Source organism: Marmota flaviventris, chromosome X (genome assembly GCF_047511675.1).
Source record: "Marmota flaviventris isolate mMarFla1 chromosome X, mMarFla1.hap1, whole genome shotgun sequence".
NCBI classification, from domain to species: domain Eukaryota; kingdom Metazoa; phylum Chordata; class Mammalia; order Rodentia; family Sciuridae; genus Marmota; species Marmota flaviventris.
The window spans coordinates 37308961-37330486 of record NC_092518.1 but is presented as its reverse complement, the minus strand read 5'-3'; the positions used below and the strand labels follow the sequence as shown (position 1 = coordinate 37330486).

General features: G+C 36.1%; 1 protein-coding gene and 1 pseudogene across 8 annotated transcripts in view; one reads left to right on the top strand and one right to left on the bottom strand.

Annotated features, from left to right (window-relative positions):
• The window catches only part of Kdm6a (lysine demethylase 6A), a 223155-nt gene that overhangs the window by 146980 nt on the left and 54649 nt on the right, over nucleotides 1-21526 (bottom strand). The window lies entirely within an intron of this gene.
• LOC114085990 (large ribosomal subunit protein eL8 pseudogene) lies at nucleotides 11813-12487 on the top strand (annotated as a pseudogene).

The window sequence follows — 21526 nt, the reverse complement described above, 5'->3', positions numbered from 1 at the left end:
CTGAGAATCCATCTGATACTTGGCTTTTCTTAGCTGATAGGTTTCTGATGGCAATTTCTATTTCCTTGCTTGAAATTAATCTGCTTAAATTTTCTATTTCCTCCTGTTTCAACTGGGTAGATCACATGAGTCTAGAAATTTGTCAATGTCTTTAAGATTTTTCTATTAGAGTATAAATTTTCAAAATGGTTTCTTAAATTATCAGTATTTCAACAGTGTCCATTGTGGAATTTTCTTTTTCACCCCAAATTTTAGTAATTTGATTTTTCTCTCTTTCTCTTCATTAGTGTAACTAAGGGTTTACCAGTTTTATTTATTTATTCAAAGAACCAACTTTTTGTTTTGTTGTTTTGAATTTCAACATTTTTTAACAAGAGAAGAGTTACTAAAAATGACAACCTTAAGCATTATTGTCTCTTAATGACATGGCTATTTCTGTACTTATATACCAGACCTCACCTTCAGATGTTTTTAAATTCCATTTATTATTTTTAAAAAGTGAATTTACACATCAATTCAAAAGGGTATGTATACTGAAAAGTCTCTGAGTCCTGGCCTCAAACATTAAGTTCCCTTTCCCGTAAGTTAACAAATATTTTTTAAAATGCCTACCATGTTCTATTGCACACATATATTAAGCACAAGTATTTGTCTACTTTACTGTTAATATTTACATATTTATATAAACATTATTTTGGAACTTGCTTCAGATTCTAGATGTCTCAGATATTCTCTCTATATTCTTCTTTGTTAATAGAATCCCTAAACCTAATTGCACATATTTATATAGAAAAAAGGCAGATTTGCAACAATTCCTGCAGTTATGGCCTGCTGGTCTAGTTCTGTCCAATGGGATATAAGGCAAAAAGACAGACTGTGCTTCAGCCCCTCTTCTCCCTACCATCTGACCAGATGGCACGAGCTTTGGTAATGCTCAAGACTATGAGGTAGATGCCACAGCTGAAAATGGCATAGTAGGAAAATAGATGCCCATGTTACTGAACAATAACATTCCAGTGAGGCCTGAAATTACTGCTTCTGAGAATTCTTTATTTTCCTTTAAATAGATTTTTTTTATTTGTTCTAATTTGTTATACATGACAGCAGAATGCACTTTGATACATCTTACATAGATGGATTATAATTTCTCATTCTTCTGTTTGTACATGATGTAGAATCCCTCTAATTATAGTCATATAGGTACATTGGGTAGTAATGTGTGAGTGTGAATCATTCTACTATCCTTCCTACCCCTGTGCTCCCTCCCCTCTACCTAATCTAAAGTAACTCTATTCTTCCCTAGCACCCCCACACACACTGTGAATTAGCATCTACATATCAGAGAAAACATTTGGCCTTTTGTTTTTTGGGATTAGTTTATTTTGTTTGGCTTAGCATGATATTCTCTAGCTCCATCCATTCACCAGCAAATGCAGTCCCAGCAGAAATGTATGAATGTCCCTTTTTCCTCACATCCTCACCAACATTTATTGTTGCTTGTATTCTTGATAATTGCCATTCTGAGCAGGGTGAGAAGAGTTGTTTGATTTGCATTTCTCTAATTGCTAGAGACACTGAACATTTCTTCATATATTTGTTGACTGATTGTATTTCTTCTTCTGTGAAGTGTCTGTTCAGTTCCTAAGCCCATTTATTGATTGGGTTATTTGGGGGGTTTTGGTATTAAGTTTTTTGAGTTCTTTATATATCCTAGAGATTAATGCTCTCATCTGAGGTGCAGGTGTAAAGATTTCTCCCATTCTCTAAGCTCTCTCTTCATGTTATTGATTGTTTCCTCTGCCAAGAAGAAGCTTTTTAATATGAATCCATCCCAGTTTTTGATTCTTGATTTTACTTCTTACACTTTAGGAGTCTTGTTAGGAGGAAATCAGATCCTAGGTAGGACCAACATGATGAAGATTTGGGTCTACTTTTTCTTCTATTAGGCATGGAGTCTCTGTTCTGGTGCCTAAGTCTTTTATCTACTTTGAGTTGAGTTTTGTGCAGGGTGAGAGATAGGGGTTTAATTTCATTTGTTACATTTCGCTTCCCAAGTCTTTAAGAGATAAAAATAAGTGTATCACCCTCTTTACTCATGAAAAGGGGAGGGGAGCAACAGCCTATGACATGAAATCATTAACACATTCAAGAAGGATGAAGGGAAGCAAACAGAAACCTAATTAACTGTCACCCATAGCTAACATTTGAAAGAAGATAAAGGAATTTTATATATCTGTTATGCTACCCTATCCCACTCTTTCCTGTTTTCAACTAATACACATCTTTTGCATCACAATAGTCCATATAGCAAAAATTAAAAACATAAGTCTCAGTTACAGACTTCTCAATATCTCTGAACTACTACTCTGCACTCATGTGATATGCTGAATGCTAATGGATAAGCAAGCATTATTTGAAAAATGATCCCAGCACTTTACCATTCTTTTCAAATAAACTATTTAAAACACTATGCTATTGCAAATTATTCTCACAACTTCACTACTGAACTCAGACTAGACAACTTGGTCGTTAAAGTACTGATAGCTAATATTTATATTCTTGATATGTACTAAGCTCTACATCAGAACTTTACCATATACTTATTTCCTTTAAACTTGGCAATTTTTATATGATGAAGTCTATTATCCTTACTTCACTGATAGGAAAACTTAGTCATAAAGAAAGTAAATTCTGTGCTCAAGATCACAGTGATACTAACCAGCCAAGGGTACATTCCAACAGCAAGGCTCCAGAGCCTCTGAGCAGTAAAGTATTCAAAGGGGGCCATGCCTAGGGACCTGAAGTGATATTAAGAAAGAGAACCTCCATGGGACTGGTAAAGTGGCTCAGTAGTACAGCATTTGCTTGGCATATGTAAGGCTCTGGGTTCAATCCCCAGGACCACAGAAGGAACGAAACAAACCTCCATAATTAGCTCTTCCTCATATACTTCTACACACTGGACCTCTCCCCTACTCTTGTCTCTATAACAAGCAGAAAAGCAGCACCTAAGATCTCCATTTCCCCACTCTCCCCATTACACGAAAGACAACCTCAGTTCTTTTCTCACCTTTCTTTATTTTAAATCATTGTAAAAAACAATGGTGGATTGGTGTAGATCAGTGGTAGAGAGCTTGCCTAGCATGAGTGAGGCCTGGGTACAATCCCGGAATCTCAATTTGAGGTGGGGTGGAGGAGACAGAATCATCATTTTTATTAAGACACATCCAAAGGGGAGGAGAACTTCCCATATTTAAAAGCCACCTGCTGCAGAAAAATAACACACTATTACCCACACACACACACACACATACACGAATGTATATATAATATACCACTTCAGAAATTGGCCAAAACTATACTGTTCTATTGTGTACTTGCACAAATATACAAGAACAAATTCCATTATTATGTATAATTATAATGCACTACAAAACTCACATAAATGCCAATAATAATAATACACCAATTCAGACAAAGTGTAGTATATATGTGAAAAATGTTAAACTGTTTTACCCTATTTCTTTGTCTCTTCTGAATTATACCTTCTACTTAACCTAATGTTGATTTTTCTCTCTAGTATTTTTGGCAAAGGTCCAAAATAAGCTGCAACAAAGCAAATTAGGCTCTACTGTCTCATCCAACAAGTTGCTAGTTTACTTACTAACTCCAAAACCTTTGTCATAAATACATGCATCTAAAGGAATAAATGGATTCTACAGTCACATACACACACGCCCAGGGCCAACATTAAATAAAGAGAAACTGTTCTGACACTACAGCTAAGTTATTTTTCAAACAATTTTTTTTCTGTAGCACGCTAATGTAACACTGTACAGGTGGTCTACATTCAAGTATACTGTTTCAAGTCTCCTTATTCAAATTATGCTTGTTAATTAAGCCTTGAATAACCTTTAAAATAATGTACATTTAAAATATGAAGCTGAGGAAGAGTATAAGATAGAATTTCAGTTCAGAATGATTTTCGTGAAGCCCAGAATGATCCTGTGATCTCCCATATGAAGCAGTAGACATTCTACCAGGTCTATTATTTACTGCTATAATTTGGATATATTTTGAGTATGTCCCCCAGGGGTTCATGTGTTGGAAGTTTGGTTCCGGTGCGGCAATGTTAAGAGAGTAATGCTAATATTGTGGTCTGGAACGTTTAAGAAGCGGGGCCTAATGATAGGTGGTAAATTCTTGGAGGCACCATCCTAGGATGAAATTAAGTTCTCAGATAGGATTAGACAGTTCAAGTGAGATCCTGTTAGTTCTTGAAAGGCAGTTGTAAGAAAAGAGCAGGTCTGACCTCAGAATCATACTCTGGGTTTCCCATCTCACCTTCTCTCTCACACACACATGCTCCCACCATGATGACACCACGCAGGATCTTCACCAGAGCAATAGCCACCATGCTTTTTGACCTCCAAAACTTGAGGAAAATCAATCTATTTTCTTCATAAGCATCCAACCTCAAGTATTTTATTACAGCAACAGAAAACAACACTAATACCTAGAGGTAGAAAGAGATAACCTTACAGTAATCTTTCTCTATCATTCCATCTGGGACACATTAAATGCAGAGATTAAAAAATATACACATACAAACAAAACCTATCTCCAGCAAAATTATGTAGACTGTTTTCATGAAGGTAAAATACCTTATCTATTATGCTTGCTGTGTCCCAGACACATATGTGTTCAAAATAATATCTTAGGTAGCAAAATATGCATTCCCTTTGCCTTATAAATAAATGCACAGGAAAAGATAGAGCAAGCACTTCAGAGTGCATGAAAGGACTGAAAAAAATAATCTGCTTAGTTTTATAATTTTTAAAATATAGCAGGCAATTAGATACATTTATTGAATGAAGAAAAACTCTACAACTAGAAAAACTAACAAGGGTCTCTCCCCCAAAGAAATGTTTTACCTCCCCACCACCAAAAATCTAAATACACCCTTTCAGACTTCATATCTTCATATGCATATAGATGGATGGAGAGAGAGGGAGGGAGGGAGGGAGGGAGGATGGATCAGGGGTTTTTTGGTGGCGGGGTGAGATACCATACCGGGGATTGAGCTCAGGGGCACTCGACCACTGAGCCACATCCCCAGACCTATTTTGCATTTTATTTGCTTTGCGTCTTGCTTTTGCTAAGGCTGGCTTTGAACTCAAGATCCTCCTGCCTCAGCCTCTGGAGCTGCTGAGATTACAGGCATGTGCCACCACGCCCAGCCACAAATAAACCTTTAGTCACAGTTTGGGAACCATTTCACGCAGTTTCCAAAATACTGATTACATTGCAATTATCTTTTCTTATATATAGTACAAATCTTTATATCTAATTTTATGAACTACTTCTTTCATTCAATGTATTAACTATTTTCCACATCAAAACAAACAGATCTCAAAATTAACATCTGCCTGGTGTTTTACTGAACAGTTAAACGATAATTTATTTCTACTAAAGAGTAGAAGTTCATAGTTCCCTATGAACATAATTTAGCAAATTTATATTTCTTTAAATTCCAATCAAATGAAAAGCACAATTTAAGCTTTTGATAAGCCCACAAGCAAAGCTCAACAAATAAATCCTCTATCAGTAATGCTCATTTTCAGTTCTCTAATTCTTTCCCAATATTTAATAGCTAAATTTATTATTTTTTTCAAGACTTATCAACCTGTTTAAAAGGCTGTGTCCAGTTCTCTATTGGATTGTAGACAGTTCTTTTCCTAAATTGTATATGGGGTAGGGGGGTGAAGGCACAGACTGGGCACTGAACCCAGGGCCTCTCTACTACTGAGCTACATCCCCAGCCCCAACTTTATTTTCTTTTTCTTTCTCTCTTTCTCTCTCTCTCTCTGACAGGTTCTCACTAAATTGTAGAAACTGACCTTGAACTTGTGCTCTTCCTGCCTCAGCCTCCCAAGCTGCTGGAATTACAAGCTTGTGCTACCATGCCCAGTAGGTACTATTTATATATAATATTACAGGATATCTTTCCCCAGGATAGTCAAAGCCTCTCAGAACACTTGTGTATATTTACTATCACCCATCTTAAGTGCCCTCAACAGTTTCTCCCAGTAATTAGTACAATGAATTTTTCATTTATGGAAAATTTACTGAAAATTTAAAATATGAAACAAAACACAGTGGCAAGTGGGTGTGCACAAAGTTTGTGGGGTTTGTTTGTTTTTAAGACAGGGTCTTGCTAAATTGCCTAAAATTTGTGATCCTCCTGCTTTAGCTTCCGAGTAGCTAGTATTACAGGCATGTGCCACCACGCCCAGAGCCACACAAAGTTCTCAACCTGAACTTAACCTAGCAATGAAGTTGCACAGGCAATACCAAAGTGATGGGTATACCTGCATGAACCTAAGTTTGGAGGCCTCATCCAGGGGACAGAACACAAAGCCTGGAGGCCACTCAAGAATGCAGTCAAACAAGATACCCTCCAAATAACCCCGGGACTTCAATGGATTAACATCTTCAATTTAAGTGTAAACTAAAATAATAAAACAATGTTTAAATGTTATTTTAAAACTGACCTTGAAAGGCAAGGAAAACTGCCCACCCTCTATGCCAATGAGTGGAAAAGAAAATATGAGTACATGAACCATAAGCAGATTAAATTCATTCAATCTAGGTAGAACATACAAACTTCAGACAAGAATTACAGCAATCCAAAGTATAGACCAAAATCAAATACACTATTATCACATGCCAGGTCTAAAAGAAAGCCTACAGTTTAAAACAAAATAAACTCTTCTTGTCCAAATTTGCTATATCTGGAAAGGGAAAAAGGCAGAAAAAAAGGTGATTTACATGTCTATATTAAAATAAATAATTGTTTAATGTAATATTTTAATTGCAATGGATGTAAATGGGATAAATATGCTATGTAAGAAAAAAATCCAGATTTATGTAATTTATAAGACATACCAAACCAGAAAGATTTGCAGGGGAAAAAAAATACTGAAAAAGAAATGCTATGCAACTATTAACAAAGTTGGTGCTATATCACATGTACATTACAATAGAAATAAAGAGAAACTGTTACATAAGTAAACAGTTTATTTATTACAGAAATAAAGAACTGTTACATAAGTAAAAAGTAAATTAGCAACAGAGTGAAGAGCTCAGAAACAGAACTTACATATATGGAAACTTATAACAAAATGGGCAAACATTAACTGAATTAAAATATGGTGATGAGCCAGTAAGTTATTTCTAAAGGAAGAAAACAAATATTAAAAGAATTTGTACCCACATATACAAAACCCTATTCTAGATTGATTAAAGACATAAATGTAAAAGGCCAAACTACATAAATCTTTAAGAAGAAAATATCTTCGACATAGAGTTTATGGTAAGATTTCTGTAAAAAAAAAAAAATAAATAAACAAAAGGTGTATATCAAGAGAAAAAAGGTTGACAGATTACTTCGACAACATCAACATTCAGAAGTTTGTATTCAGATCTTTATTTTAAAATCAGTGAAATAAACACCAATCCGTTAGTCTCAGAAGGAACCTTAAATCCAGATTTTCCATATAAGACAAACATTTGGATTACTGAAGTGACAATCTTCTTGACATCTCAATCTTCCACTTCAGAAGGAACTTTGAGACTTAAAAAATTCTTATGTCTCTGGACTTCTGCTTCTAGTCGAGATTCAATAAAAAAAGGGGACCAAACAATGAAATGCCAGAAAAAAAAAATGGTGACACATAAGTGTTTAGATATCAGAGAATGTGTGACAATAATCCCTGAGAAAGAGAAAACAAAGAAGGAGTTCTAAAATTACCCCAAGCTTACTGCCTCCATAGACTTGTTAGGTTGCTGCACATGTATGGAAAACTTCTTAGATGCTGGAATAAAGTAGAACATCTTTATAGATACTGAATAGAAAAGGGAGGAAAAACCAGTCAACTTACAATTCTACACCCAGCAAAAAATACTTTTTAAATGAAGATAAAAGTATAATTTTTCTTTTTTTTTTTTTTTTTTTTTTTTTAAAGAGAGAGTGGAGAGAGAGAGAGAGAGAGAATTTTTTTTTTAATATTTATTTTTTAGCTTTTCGGCGGACACAACATCTTTGTTTGTATGTGGTGCTGAGGATCGAACCCGGGCCGCACGCATGCCAGACGAGTGCGCTACCGCTTGAGCCACATCCTTAGCCCCAAAAGTATAATTTTTCAGATACACAAAATTCATCACCTGAAAAAATTCATCACCATCAGCTCTAAAATCTAAGAAATGTGAAAAGAAATTCTCAGACTGAAGGAAAATAACACCAAATAAAAACGTTGATCCACACAATGGAAGGGAGAGCACTGAAAATTCTAGGTACAAAGGTAATTATAACAGACATTTCTCTGAATTTTTAGAGCCTCCTTAAAACTCAATTAACCAAAGAAATCTAACCCCCCAAAACCATAAAAATCCTATAAATAATTGAGTTTAGGGCTAGTGTTGAGAGCCACAGCCAAGGGGCCCCAGCAAACTTCCAGCTGCCAGCAATCCAGCTGCAGGCTGATGATTGGCTCACAGAGGCCCCAGCAACATCTAGCTGATTGGCTCCTCGGCCCCAGCAACATCTAGCTGATTGGCTCCTCTGCGGTGATGCTCATTGGACTGTTTCCCTGCCCTTTCAGACCACGGAGCTGCTCATTGGGGGACTTTTTGGCTCTGCCCACGTGACCCAGCCAATCGGCCTCAAGAGCAGGAGGATTGTGGGAGGTGGAAAGAAGCTTGTGGGGGGAGAGAGAGGCTTGTGGAAAAGCCGGTGGTGGCAGTTGAGGCTCTGAGGGTTTTTCCTGAGGGGCTGTTTTGTTTGGCGTGTGTGGTTCTAAAAATAAAGTTAGTTTCTTTTGACAAGTGGCTCCTGATTGTGCCCAGCCAGACTGCGGCAGGCTAGGGAATGTGGTTCAGTGCCAAAGCACTTGCCTAGCTTATATTGGGCCCTGGGTTCGATTTCTAGCAAAATGAATGAATGAATGAATGAATGGGATGCAAGGTTAACATACAAAAATAAATTATATTTCTATACACTAAAAAGGAAAATCTGGAAACAAATTCCAAAACACCACTTACAATATAGCTCCAAAAATATGAAATATATGGGTATAATTCTAACAAAATATGTACAGCAGATCTGTATATGGCTGGAAAAACTATAAAACACTGGTGAAAAGGTTCAAAGAAGACCTAATAAGTGCAGAGAGATTAACATGTTCATGAATTAGAAGACTAAAATATTCCCAAACTACTTTATAGATTTAATGAAATTCAGGTCAAAATCCCAGAAGGACTTTTTATAGATACAAATAAGAGGATTATAAAACTTACATAGAAAGGCAAAGGAACCAAAACAATTTTGAAGAAGAATAAGTTTAGAGAACAACATGTCCTAATCTCAGGATAAAGCTATAGCAGTCAATTAAAACCATGATGCAAATACTACTACATACCTATTTGAAAGCCTAAATTTTCAGAAAATTATAATACCAAGTGTTCATTAAGATGCAGAACTGGAGCTCTCATACCCTGCTAGTGAAGATGCAAAGTGTCCCTCGAACACAGGCTGACAATAAGTACAAAATTAAACATCATGTGACCTGGAAATCCTACTCCCAAGTATTTTCCTTAAAAAAAAAAAAAAAAAAAAGCGAAAACGTATGCTTATACCAAAATCTGTATGTACATGACTTTAAAGGATCTTTATCCATAATCACTGAAAACTGGAAATAAGCCCAATATCCATCAATAGGTAAATGAATACACTGTGGCAAACCTATGTAATGGAATTCTATTTAACAAAAAGGGATGCACTAATGATATAGCATGAAAAAATATCAAAGGAATTATACTGATGGAATGAAGCCCATCTCAAAAGACCACAGAGTACATACATTTGTCTAAACTCAAACTCTTAAATGAGTGAAATTAAAAAATGTAAATTATACCAAAAAAATTTAACTTTAAAATGTGATCAAAATACAATAACAACGTGCTGTGGGGTTTATAAAGTACATAGAAGTAAAATATATAACAATACAAAGACCAGGAGGAGAGAAACAGAAGCATATTCATATAAGATCCATATTATATAAAATGGTATATTATTATTTAAAGATACACTACAATTTAAAAGTTAAAGAAGAAACAACTGATAAATGTAATACTCAAGATGAATATACAAGTCAATTATATTCTTATATACCAGCAATGAACTAGAATTTTAAACTTTTTTTTATTTATAATAGCATCACATACACACACAAAAAGTAAATAAATCTAACAAAAAAATATTCAGAATCCGTGTGTTGAAATAATAAAATACTGATGAAAGAAATCAAAGAATGTTCAAAACAGAGACATATGATACTGACAAATAGAAAGATCATCATTAATGTCTGTTCTCCCTAATTTGACATACAGATTCAAGGCAATCCCATTCAAATTCTCAGCATGCTTTTTCTATACATATTGAGATATGACTATAATTTATATGGAAAGCAAAAGAAGTAGAATACTCAAAACAATTAAGAAAAAGAATTAAGTCAAAGGATTCATATTATCCAATTTTAAGACTTTATACAATAAGCTGTAACATCAACGCAATACTGGTGAAAGAAAAACATAGATCAACAGATAGCCCAGAAACTGATCTACAGTAATATAGTCAGCTAGTTTTTGACAAGATGCACAGGCGATTCAATAGGAAAAAAAGATAGTCTTACAACAAATGATGATGGAACAATTAAAAGCCAAGTGCAAAAAATAATGAATCTAAACACATACTTCGTAAAAGAGAGATAAAGATATTTGGAGAAGGCAAACCCATATGCAGAGGGGAAAACATGATCAAGAAAAGTCAGTCATGCAGGAAGGTATGACAAAGAAAAGACTAAACATGCAGATGACAACTTTTGTGGGGAGAGGCTGTACTAGAGACTGAACCCAGGGGCATTTTGAGTTTGTCACTGAGCTACATCCTCAGCCTTTTCTTCTTTTCTGCCCCAAGACAGTGTCTAGCTAAGTTGCCCAGGCTAACCGTGAAACCTGTAATTTTCCTGACTCGCATCCCAAGTAGCTGGGATTACAAATGTGAACCACCATACTCAACTGTATATGACAACGTTAAAGATAATACTGTGTGTAAAACATAGAGTTCATATATACAGCAAGGATAGAATGGGGATGGAAAGTATAGGCATTAACACTTGCATTGCCTAAGGGAAGAAGTACCAATTAGACTTTGATAAATCAAAACTACAGCTCTTCTCAAAGTGTAGGTCATGGACAACTGGGGATCTCTAAAACTTCAGGTCTATTAGGTCAAAATTATTTTCATTATAATATTAAGGGTTTTTTCCTCTTTTTAATTGTAATTGACATTTATAATGATGATACAAAAGAAATGATGAACAAATCTGCTAGAACCTCAGCAGGAATCAGGACAGAGGCATCAAACTGAATACTACATAATCATCGTATTTTTAACCACCTAGGACTTGTAGCTTTTGGGAGTTTCTTTCTTGCTTTTGTTTTGTTTTTACCACCGCACCTGGCTGTTTCTTGTTTTTTTTTGCTTTTGGTGGGGGTTTTTTAGTTGTTTTTTTAGTTACAGATGTACACAATACCTTTATTTATTTTTTCTGTGGTGCCAAGGATCAGACACACTGCTTCACATGTCCTTAGCAAGTACTCTACCACTGAGCTACTACCGCAGACCTGGTTCTTGTTTTTTAATGCCAGTTTCATTTAAGAATATCCTCAATGTTCCTTTTAGCCACCAAAGATGCCAAAAGGAAAGATAACCAAAGGTAAGAGACTGGCCCCAGCGCCTGCTGCTGTGAAGAAGCAAACAAAAAAGAAGGTGGTAAAAGTCCTCTCCATTTGAGAAAAGACCTAAGATTTTGGGAACTGGCTAGAACATACAACCCAAAAGGGACCTCACCAGCTTTGTCAAATGGCAAAAGGACTAACCTCTACACACAGGTGAAAGTACCTACTGCAATTAACCAGTTTGCCCAGGGTTTATTTAGATCATGGAACAGCTACCCAACTGCTTAAGAAGCCAATCAACAAGTACAGACCAGAGACAAAAGCAAGAGAAGAAGCAGAGACTGTTGGCTGGGCTGAAAGGAAAGCTGCCAACAAAGAGTATGTCCCCACTAAGAGAGCGCCTGTCCCTGGAGGAGAGGTTAACACTATCACTACCTTGATGGAAAACAAGGCAACATAGCTGGTGATGATTTCTCATGATGTGGATCCCATCCAGCAGACTGTTTTCCCGTCTTCCCTATATTATAAGATGGGAGTTCCCTAATATTTAATCGAGGAGAAGGCCAGACTAGAACATTTAGCCCACAGAAAGACGTGCACCACGGTTGCCTTCACACACATTAGTACAGAAGGCAAAGTAGTGCTAACTACATAGGTGGAAGCTATCAGGACCAATAACAAAGTCTGATGTGATGGGATCTGCTATCACCAGGAAGGCAACGTCCTGGATCTAAAAATCTGTCAATTAATCGAGTTAAATGTACACTATTGAGTTTTCAAAACACAAAAATAATTTTTAAAAAATCTCCTTTTGGAAAAATAAAAGCATATCGTTGATGAAATTGCAAAAAAATTCATTTCATTAAATGCCAACCCTTGAACACAAATTATTTTTAATTATCTTTGTGATGAGTTGAGAACTTTATTTAAGGCATTTCTACTCCATAGTGAAGTACAATATCTCCACTGTATTAAAGGAGAGTATGCACATGATTAAGTTATAAACTGAATAGCCTCTTTTTTCATGCAATGACATTTTTACAAAGAAAGGATGACTAACAAATTATGCTTATTCAGACCTGAATAAATGAATTGTCATTCTAAGCAAGGCAACTAACAGTATTTGTTACCAACAATAAAGTTTGAGATTTCAAGCAAATACCAGAATTTTGGAAACCTCATCCACTACTACAGTGAGCTTGACGACTTCCTCAAATTTAAAGGTCTTTCTGATGAAATTGATGGTGACCTTAATGAATGCCCCAGTACCACCAACCAACTTCCCCCAATGCCTTTCCCCCCAGTGCTCAGAATGGAATCCAGGGCCCGGGACATGCTAGGCAAGAGCTCTACCCCTGAGGCACACCCCCAGCTCTGAATGCATTTTTTAAACATGGCATAATTAATGTTATTAACATACTTATAGTTAATAAGTATGTTAATGTTTGGAATAACTGGTGGTGCTCTCCTACTTTCATGTTCACTCAACTGCCCCAAACCAAAAATGTAACCATTGATATTTCTTCAATCCATTAAAAACATCTCCTATTCAGGGTTACAATATCATTTCAATATCTACAAAACCTAAAATCTGTATGTATCTTTCCAACCTCAAAAACTAAAATATAAAATAAAACAGAAAAACTAAGTCAGTACATTATCAATTCACTGCTACTCCCCAAGGCACAATTCAGCATTAATAAATCATGCAGAGTTATAACAAAATTAGATCATTTATGGTGCACTCTAAGTAATTTGTTACTATGATTAAAGGGTTAACAAAACAAAACCCTTTCTCTATGGACAAGTCTGTGTCAGTTGTGTTACTAGCAACATTCATAACACTCACCACAGTAAATATTATCCCTGATTGGTGAAATAAATCCAGAATAAGAGAACTGCAAATGAACTGTAGGATGCCAAAGCTCTGGGATTCTCTCAGAATCATAGCACTTTTAACTGAGCATTTCTTCTGTAGACATGTGGAAAGTACACCTATAAATTGTTACAAAAGATACTGGTTCCTAAACTAGGCATGGAAGACTGACAAAATATGAACTTTCATGAGAAAAGATTAAATATCTTTTTTGGATAAAAAGATGTGTCAAAGATGTGGAAAGGAAGCTAAGTGTCTCTGCATTATCTGAGTGGGCCCTAAATGTACTATCCTTTTATAGGAAAGGCAGGAGTTTACAGACTCACAAAGGAGAAGGTATGGAATTGATTCTCCACTATAGCCTCTGGAATATGACCCTACTAATTAATTTCTCACAACTTCTGGCCTCCAGAACTGTGAGAGAATAAACTTCTGGGTTTTCAAAAACCCATTTTGTGCTAATCTGTTAAAGCAACCACAGAAAAATAATAAAACAGAATAGTTCTGCACCCACCCATCTGAGTCTCATTTGCATACCTAAGCTGCAATTCATGGACCAAAAACTAGCCCCTGGACTACAGAAAGGATTCCCAGGGAAGAGCAATGCCTAACACTGCTCCACTGACATACTGTTTACTGTCCAATATTGTTCAGTCAATAGGACCGAATCAATGTGACTCGATCAGGTCCTACTTGTCTGATTGCTGAGCCTAAGTCTCCCCAGTGAACATTGCAGTTACTAATGATACTTATAGTGCCACATTGCCCAAATGCTTCATGCTTTTTAATGACCTCAGAACTAAGTGCTGTAGATAAAAAGTGTGGGCTCTGGAACCTGGCTGAGATTTTAGCTTCATACTGTGTAGCACTGGAGAAGTCACTTAATGTCTCTGTACTATGTAAAATGTGAATATTTTTGAGCAACTACCTCATAGGATTACTGTAAGGATTAAATGAGTCTCTACCACAATTTAAGATTTCAAACAAAAATTAGAATTTTGGAAAACTTGTATCTGCCACCACAGTGAACTTAATGAACTATGTGAATTATGATTCACAAATTGTATTTTTGCCACAAACGGCCTGTTTGTGGCAAAAATACAATTTGTTTACGATTCTAAAGTTAATTACTGTTTGCCTGTACATTGTTTGTGACTCCGGTTATATTTCTTCCTCATTCATGATGTTTTATATTTATGCTCCCCTTTATCCCTTCCCCAAGCCTTACTAGAGGTACATGTATTTTGCTCTTTCCAAACCAAACACTGGATTTTGTTATGAACACATTTTAAATGTTGTACCAAAAATAACTTAGAACCTTACAACAGGGTGAGGATGTGTGTGTTTTCACTAACTCTTGTATGCCCATGTTTCATTAAAAGAAAGATATGGCTTTCCAGGATTGTGTATAATCAAAAAAAAAAAAAAAAAAAAAAGGCCAGGTAAATATTACATATATTATAATAAAGGGGAAAAAATAATGGAGAACTATTTACCAACACAATGATATAAAACCAACAACCACCCCTACCAAATGTTTGTTTCCCCTTAAATAGTTCCTTAGACATATCATTTCTTCTTAGCTCAGTGCATTGGTTTATAAAATCTAGTATGCCAAAAATGACTCTGTTTCCTAACCCATCTACATAGGATCTACTGTTGTCTAAAATTCTATCATATACATAATTAGTGGCTTCATATTACCATCACCACTCCCTAAAAGTGTGTGTCTATCACTTCTCTAATTCTTGTATATTACTGGATAGGTACATTCTTGTAATCCCAACTACTCTGAAAGCTGAGGCAGGAAGATCACCAAGTTCAAGGCCAGCCTGGGCAACTTCTTGAGAATGTGTATCAAAATTTTTTAAAATAAAAAATAAAAAGGGCTAGGAATATATGTAGCTCGATGATAGGGTACCCCTAGATTCAGCTCCAAGTACTGCCCAAAACAAACAAACAAAAAAAAATTCTCATATATCTACCCCTAAGCCACATGGTAGGGTTGCCATTCTAAATCAGAGTCCTGTTAAATGGGCCTATTAAGGTATTTACTGGTAATTTCAAGTAACATCAATGAAAAAGTTAAACTAACATGCATTTCCCAGGTGAAAGAGACACAAACTTTCATACAGACCAAGGTATATCACCATGATTTTTCAGAACACTAGGTATAGATACAACACTAAAAGTTGAAGGAGGAGGAATGACAAGAAGAGAAAAATAGACTACATAGATCACATACAAAATGGCCCACCCTAAACAAATCTAGAAAAATGGAAGGTAAAGGAAATAATGGATTCAAATATTTCAAGGAAAATTATTTCCAATTTAATATAAGACAAACTCTCAATCAAGAGGAGAAAACAGAGAAAAGACATAAGAAACAGACCTCAACTAACAACAAAGTTTGTGAAACCTTACTCCTACAAAGATGATGAAAAGCCAAACATTGAAGAAGAAAAGGGGGCACCTGGCGGAATTTAGAAGAGGAAAAACTAATAGGTTTTTCAACGTATTTTTTAAATAGAAAAAAGTACTCAGAAGCACTTTTATTGTTGTTTTGCAAGGATTTGTAACAGACACAGAAAATTTAGGAAAGATTAAAACATTAAAAATGATAAAATTTTAAAAGTAAACATATATCTTCAATACACTTCTTATCTACCACTAGAAATACCAATACAAATGCTGATATACAAGAAGGATAGAGAAAAAAGGTCAACTTTATCCCCTATAATAGTCAACAGAATGTAAATTGTGGTGGTGAGGGAATTACAGAAACAGCAGTATAAGCACATTATTTAGAAATACACAAGGTAAATACCAAAAGCAATAGTTACACATTGAAAGTGGTATCTCTGAGGAACAGTGAAAAACTGCTATTTTCACTAAAAGCCTTGCACAACCACTAGAAGTCTGTTTTTTAAAATGTGTATCTATATTTCCTAAATTTAAAAAATATACGTGGATAAGCCTTTGAATAAGGGGCTTAATAAATATTTACAATTAAATGGGTGGGATAGGAGAGAAGTGTGAAACTAAATGAAATAGGCAGAAAACGGCCAGTGAAATAAGAGGAAAATCAAAAGACTTTGTATGTCAAAAGTAAAAAGCTTTCGAGAAGGCAAAAACAGTTGAACATGCAAAATGGTGCTGAAAAACCAATTAAGATATAAGTTAAAAATAAATAAATAAATAAGCAATCTGCCATGAACCTAAATGTCAATAAGACACAAAAAGTAACAGAAAAAGATTACTAGATTATCAGAAGCTACAGCAGTCTAGCTAAAACTGCAATGACCTAAATGGTATCACAAGACTATACCAGCAAGCTCCTCAGTTCAAAACAAATTGTAGGCCAAAGCAGGCATCCGTGTCTTGGTTCCAAGGTATTAAAATAAAACAAGGAAGATGGAAGAAGACCCCCTTCATTATACAGAATACAGGTATGATGATGTGGGGGGGAGGGGGGGGACAAGTAGGTCACATTAGATTGAGTAGAGAGAGGGGAGGAGAGGGGAGGAGAGGAGAGGGGGGGAATGGAAGGACAGCAGAATAAAATAGACATTATTATTGCTGTGGGTATATACGTGATTGCATGACAAATGTAATTCTGCAACCTGTACACTCAGAAAAATGAGAAATTATATCCCATCTGATTCAAATGTATGATATGTCAAGATCATTGTACTGTCATGTGTGACTAATTAAAATTTAAAAAAAAAAAGAATGGGAGAGAAACCAAATCAAAAAATAAAATAAAATAAAACCAAGCTTATATCTTAACACAAGGTAAAGCTTGTACTCTATTCTGTTTAATAGTGATTATCTCCATTTCCCAATGCTTCGCTGGATTCCTTTTCAACAATCTAATTGCTAGCCTTGGGGTCTCGCAGTTGAGAAAACTAGATGACATTAAGTCACTATGGAGAATATTTTTTAAAAACATTCCTCCAATTAAAAGAACTCCAAATAATAAAATTTTAACAGGATTTTTGCAGAAACATTTTATCATTTTTTATTGTGGTTAAAAACATAACATTAAATTTATCATTTTAACTTTTTAAGTGTATAGTTCAGTAATGATAAGTTTAACATTTCTATTCAACAGATCTCTAAAACTTTTCATCCTGCAAAACTGAAAATCTACACTCATTAAAGATTAATTCCTGCTTGCACTCCCCCCAGCCCTTGGTAACCTTTCTACTTTCTGTTTCTATGATTTTCGACTTTAGATAAGTCACATGAGTGGAATCATACAGTATTCGCCTTTTTGTGATTGGTTTATTTCGTGTAGCATAATTTCCTCAAGGTTTATCTATGTTGCAGCATATGGCAGGATTTCCTTCTTTCTCAAGACTGCATAATTCTAAGTAATGCTACTGTGAATATACTTTGAGATCCTGCTTTGAATTCTTCTGAAAACATAACCAGAAGTGGGATTACTGAATAAGATTAATTTTTAAAATGTCTTTTGCTTTTAAAGCAGAGGACCAATAACTGAATGGGGAGGAGGAATAAGGCCCAGATAAGAAAAAGGCACTATTGCAGCTAGGTCTCTACCCAGCACTGACTGGGTCACACTTTAGGCATTCCCAGGAGGTGGTCTTTGTGAACAAGGCAGTGGAGAAGATGAAAAGAAGGCCCAGAGAGGTAACCTCACATCAATTCTGAACAGTGTCCAAGGCAGAATTCAAATCCACGATTCCCTATTTTTGATCCAGGTCTCTATATTCCACACCTATCCTGTGGGTAACATGTTTGAAGAAATGAGTATTGTGGGGGACGGTTTTAAAACTCAAAGGGATTTGAGTTAGGATCCTTATTCTACAGATAAGGAGAATGATTCTGAAGGATATAAATTCATTATTTAAGCCCACAATAGGCAAGGCATCATGGTGGGAGGTTTGAAAAGGAAAACACTCCAGATCTGGAGGAGGAAGACAGAATGAGAAGTGGCACTCAAGTCCATGAAGTCTTTGGCACTACCACTAAGCCCTGCTCTCCATCTCCCTAAACAAAGTCCAGGGTAGCCTGCCTGCCCCACCAGCCCACAGCACCAAGCCTCCAGAGGCCACAGGAGCTCCAGGCCATCATTTACCTGGCTCCAACAACTGCCCTACCCCATGCCCAGGCCCTCTTCCTGGATGAGGTGGATTTCTCCCTGTCCACCATCGTTGGCTCTACCCTCAGGGAGATGTCTCCAGATATCCATGGAAGACAGAAGCACCTCTCTGAATCCAGTGGCTCCCTTAGGCTTCTAGACTGAGCTGCTATCAACCTGACCCAGTCTTCTTAGAAGCTCTAAATTCTGGGTACCTGGAGTACTCTGTCCTATATGACTTTTTGTATATATACATTTTTAGTTATAGAAGGACACAATATATTTATTATTTTTATGTGGTGAAGATGGAACCCAGTGCCTCACACGTCAGAGGCAAGTGGTATACCATTTAGCTACAGCCCCAGCCCCTGTATAACTTTTACTGGACACTGATACATCTACAGTGGAAAAGGAGCCTGCACCCTGACACACACACACACACACACACACCTTCTTCTGTGCCCCAGGATACTAGGAATAGAATGAACTAGATCACATTTAGGACATCATTCTGAGATCCTAACTACAATGTAGGGAGAGATCTTTCCTTACATCAGTCTCAGTGGGCTAGATCCCTGGCTGCAACGTGTGCGTGCGTGCGTGCGTGCGTGCGTGCGTGTGTGTGTGTGTGTGTTTTACCCATTCCAGCCTTCTGTAAAGATGAGTCTTGCTGAATTAATAATTTATCTGTTCCAAATGCCTTAATGAGACTGTTTCTGGGAGTCTGTACTTATACATATTTCTTCTGCCTTTCCCTCCAGGTTTCCCTCCCCTTCCACTCAGGGAAGATAAAAGTGGGGCCTGTCAGTGGTGGCAGGGGTGTGCTACCAGGTTGCACTGGAAACCCAGGATCTGCCTCTTGAGTGGAAAGGGTTAGTCTCCTCCCCCAAGGGTGAACTCTACTTACTGTGCAGAACCACAGCCCCAACAGCCCCTGATTCAGAACCAAGCCAGACCACATGCAATAGGGTCTACAGAAACCAAACTGCTCCAAGCCACATTATTTAAAAGAAAAGCAGAGTTTGTGGTGGCTTTTTAATTTTTTTAATATAATTATCTTGGAAGGGGGTAAGGAAAATAAGCTATTAAGAATTCAAATGTAAATTTAACATACATTATTCAGATTGGGGGTGTGGGGATAAAACCGTTTGTACTACATTAGCTAAGAACACTTGTCCATTGCATTGGTTTTAATTCTATGTATATAATAAGAGATAATTCTATGATTTATCTTCAACTTTTTAGATTGCTTCAAAGGATGAATACAGCCATATGTATTTAAAAACAATTAAAGTGTACACCTTTCAACTTAACTAAAATATCTTTAAAATAACTTAAACTGACACTATTTCCATACTCTTTAAAATCACTCTATTAATTCCAAATGAGAATTTTTTTAAATATTTTTTGGTCATCAATGGATCTTTATTTTATTTATTTATATGTGGTGCTGAGAATCGAACCCAGTGTCTGGCACTTGCTAGGCAAGTGCTCTACCACTTCACTACAGCCCCAGTCCTGAAAAGGTACTTTCATCTGCTATAGGTTTAGAAATAAAAGATCAAACTTATGAAAATAAAAATTTAAACTAATATTCTGTTACAACACAAAAGCATAATGAGAAAAAAATATCAAATTAAACCTTACCAAATTTCTACTCTTTAGAAGATACTGTTAAAGAGAATGAAAAGGGAAGCCCCACAGTAAAGAAAATCTTTACAAAGCACGTATCTTAGTACTTATATCCAAAATATATAAAGAGCCCTCAAAACAAAAAAGCAGGAAATCAATACAATTTTTTTTATAAAATTGGCAAAATGGAAGGTCCAAAATTTTAAAAACAGTAACCATGGGAAAAGTTGGAAAGGATATGGAAGAACTGGAATTCTCATTTCTGCTAGTAGAAATATTTAAAATGGTAAAGCCACTTCAGAAAATAGTTTGGGAGTTAATTCAATTAAATATATACCTACCATACAATCCAACCATTCCACTCCTAGATATTTACCTAAAGAAAAGGAAAGCAAGCTGGGTGTGGTGTACACGCCTGTAATCCCAGCGGCTGGGAAGGCTGAGGCAGGAGAATTTTGAGTTCAAAGCCAACCTCAGCAACTTAGCAAGACCTGTCAAAGAAGATATGGGGATGTGGCTCAGGGGTTAAGCGCCCCTAGATTCAATCTCCAGTCCAGAAAGAAAGAAAGAGAAAAGAAAAAAAGAATCAATCTCAAAAATTGTGCTGAATTCACCTAGAGCATACAAGGTGTCTGGTTCAATTCCCTGCACTGCAGAAAAAGGCTGAAAGAAACCAAGCCAAAAGGATACATAATGTGCATGATTCTGAGGCAGAATAAAATATAAAGGTTGTATAGAAAGTTGACAAAAGAAAGGACAAGGAAACTATAACTTCAATCTAAAAATTTTATATGCTAAAGTTTTCCACCTTTCCTCCCCAAACTGGGTCTCTCTCACATGTCTGCTACTCCCCAAACCAGTCTCTCACATCTCACAGGTCTCACAGGTCTGTTACTCCCAAATTTCTGGGAAATCTACAAATCTTCACTTACAATCTTAGAGTTATTAAAAATTTACCCATTTATGAAAATTTGCCCACATACTATTATTTAGCCCACTAATAAACATACTTTTAGAATAGATTGAGCAAAGGGAGATATAAAATTTACTTTTAATATAGTGTACTTCGCAGTGTTATCTATTTATCAGATAATGAGGATCTTGAGAATTGT